At 37.7% G+C, this 2853-nt stretch overlaps 1 non-coding gene across 1 annotated transcript; it reads left to right on the top strand.

The window, feature by feature from the left end:
- The first annotated feature begins 900 nt into the window (after positions 1-900).
- On the top strand, positions 901-1032 carry LOC122691101. The gene has a single exon (XR_006340338.1). It is a non-coding gene; the product is annotated as a small nucleolar RNA SNORA51 (small nucleolar RNA).
- Positions 1033-2853: the final 1821 nt, after the last annotated feature.

The following is a 2853-nucleotide window of genomic DNA, read 5'->3' as shown; positions in this document are numbered from 1 at the left end:
AAATGGAAACAGATCAGTGGGACAAGATATAAATTGTAAAGATAAACTCAAGGACCTATGAACATCTAATCTATGACAAGGAGGCAATAATGTACAATGGAGAAAAGACAGTCTCTTCAGTAAGTGCTGCTAGAATAAATGAACAACTACACACAAAAAATAATGAAATTAGAATAGTCTCTAATACAATACACAAAAGTAAACTTAAGTTGGGTTAAAAACCTACATGTAAGACTACATACTATAAAATTCTTATTGGAAAATAATAGCAGAACACTGTGGCATAAACCACAGTACGATCTTTTTGATCCATCTCATAGAGTAATACAAAAAATAAAAACAAAACAAAACAAATGGAACCTATTTGAACTTAAAAAATTTTGCATAGCAAATTAAACCATTTGCAAAATAGAAAGACAACTCTGAATGGGAGAAACTATTTGCATATGAAGCAATTAACAATAGGTTAATCAACAAAGTATACAAAGGGCTGATGCAGCTCAATTAAACAAACAAACAAACAACCCAATCAAAAAATAGGCAAAATATGTAAATATACATTTTCCAAAAAAGACATATAGATGGCTAAAAAGCATATGAAAAGGTTTTTAGTTTCAGTAATTATTAGATAAATGCAAATCGAAAACTACAATGAGGTGTCTATCACCTGACATCAGTCAGAATGGCCATCACCATAATATCTACAAAAAAAAAAAAAAATCTGAGAGAATGTGGAGAAAGGGCACCTTCTTGTGCTGTGAATGTGAATGTAAATTGGTACAGCCACTGTGGAAAACAGTATGAAGGTGCCTTAGAAAACTAAATGTAGAGTTGTCATTTGATTTAGCAACTGAGTATTTATCTGGAGAAATCCTTAATTCAAAAAGATACATGCACACCAGCCTCCTGATGCTTACCACAGGCTGTGTTCTTACACTGTATAGAAAGAGGAGGCAGAGTAAACTCACCCCATAAACACCTCAGGCCAGGAAGGCCCTGTGCCTTGTCTGTATTGTGAGTGGGATGACATGGACTGGAGGGAAAGACAAGAAAAAATAAAAAATAAAAGATACATGCATCCCAAAGTTCATTGCTGTACTATGGACAAGAGCCAGCACATGGAAGCAACCTAAATGTTCATCAACAAATGAATAGATAAAGATGATTTGGTACATATTTGAAATGAAATATTACTCAGCTTTAGACAAGAATGAAATAATACCATTTGTAGTAACACAGATGGGCCTAGAGATTGTCTTACTGTGTGAAGTCATACAGTTCAGTTAAATCATTCAGTCATGTCCGACTCTTTGCGACTCCAATGACTGCACAATGCCAGACCTCCCTGTCCACCACCAACTCCTGGAGTTTACTCAAACTCATGCCCATTGAGTCGATGATGCTATCCAACAATCTCATCCTCTGTCGGCCCTTTCTCCTCCCACCTTCAATCTTTCCCAGCATCAGGGTCTTTTCCAATAAGTAAGATCTTTACATCAGGTGGCCAAAGTATTGGATTTTCAGCTTCAGCATCAGGCCTTCCAATGAATATTCAGGACTGACTTCCTTTAGGATGGACTGGATAGATCTCCTTGCAATCTAAGGGACTCAAGAGTCTTCTCCAACACCACAGTTCAAAAGCATCAGTTCTTTGGCGCTCACCTTTTTTATACTCCAACTCTCACATCCATACAAGACTACCGGAAAAAGCATAGCTTTGACTAGATGGACTTTGTTTGCAAAGTAATGTCTCTGCTTTTTAATATGCTGTCAGGGTTGGTCATAAATTTTCTTCCAAGGAAAAAGCATCTTTTAATTTCATGGCTGCTGCCACCACCTACAGTGATTTTGGAGCCCCCCAAAATAAAGTTTGTCACTGTTTCCACGTTTCCCCATCTCTTTGCAATGAAGTGATGGGCCTAGATGCCATGATCTTAGTTTTCTGAATGTTGAGTTTTAAGCCAACTTTTTCACTCTCCTCTTTCACTTTCATCAAGAGGCAGTATAGTTCTTCTTTGCTTTCTGCCATAAAGGTCGTGTCATCTTCATATCTGAGGTTATTGAGATTTCTCCCAGCTATTTTGATTCCAGCTTGTGGCTCACCCAGTCGAGCATTTCTCATGATGTACTCTGCCTGTAAGTTAAATAAGCAGGGTGACGATATACAGACTTGAAATACTCCTTTCCTGATTTGGAACCAGTCTGTTCTTCGATATCCACTTCTAACTGTTGCTTCTTGACCTGCATACAGATTTATCAGGAGGCAGATCAGGTGGTCTGGTATTCCCATCTCTTAATGAATTTTCCACAGTTTGCTGTGATTCACAAAGTCAAAGACTTTGTCATAGTCAATAAAAGAGAAGTAGATGTTTTTCTGGAAACTCTTTCTTTTTTGGTGGTACAACAATGTAGGCATTTGATCTCTGGTTCCTTTGCTTTTTTAAACTCCAGCTTGAACATCTGGAAGTTCATGGTTCACATATTGTTGAAGCCTGGCTTGGAGAATTTTGAGTATTACTTTGCTAGCATGTGAGATTACTGCAATTGTGCGGTAGTTTGAGAATTCTTTGGCATTGCCTTTCTTTGAGATATGAATGAAAACTGACCTTTTCCAGTCCTGTGGCCACTGCTGAGTTTTCCATATTTTCTGGCATATGGAATGCAGCACTTTCACAGCATCAACTTTTAGGATTTTAAAGAGCTCGATTGGAATCCACTAGTTTTGTTCATAGTGATGCTTCCTAAGGCCCACTTGACTTCGCATTCCAGGATGTCTGGCTCTGTGTGAATGATCACACCATCGTGATTATCTGGGTTGTGAAGATCTTTTTTTGTATAGATCTTCTGTGTATT

The sequence above is a fragment of the Cervus elaphus genome, chromosome X, assembly GCF_910594005.1.
Source record: "Cervus elaphus chromosome X, mCerEla1.1, whole genome shotgun sequence".
Lineage (NCBI taxonomy): Eukaryota > Metazoa > Chordata > Mammalia > Artiodactyla > Cervidae > Cervus > Cervus elaphus.
Note: the sequence above shows the minus strand (reverse complement) of the source record. Positions and strands in the feature narration are given on the sequence as shown.